Below are 268 nucleotides of genomic sequence, written 5' to 3'. Positions count from 1 at the left end.
TGCCATTTGTGTTTGTAAAGTTTAATGTCTGGTGTCATTTTCATCTCTTTTTATATGCCGTTACTGTCAATACGTAACGTTAGCAGAAATTTTGAAACTGGTGTGTTTATCAGTTGAAGCTGAGGATGGGAGGTAAATATTCACCTTGTTTACTTTACTAGCAACGTTAAATGAAAGCTAAAATTTATTGGTAGATTCGCACGTAAAAAGTATAACGTAATGTTATGTTATAGCATCCATAACGGTAAACATCTTTTTCTTGTGTTTG

The sequence above is a fragment of the Etheostoma spectabile genome, chromosome 10, assembly GCF_008692095.1.
Source record: "Etheostoma spectabile isolate EspeVRDwgs_2016 chromosome 10, UIUC_Espe_1.0, whole genome shotgun sequence".
NCBI lineage: Eukaryota > Metazoa > Chordata > Actinopteri > Perciformes > Percidae > Etheostoma > Etheostoma spectabile.
Note: the sequence above shows the minus strand (reverse complement) of the source record.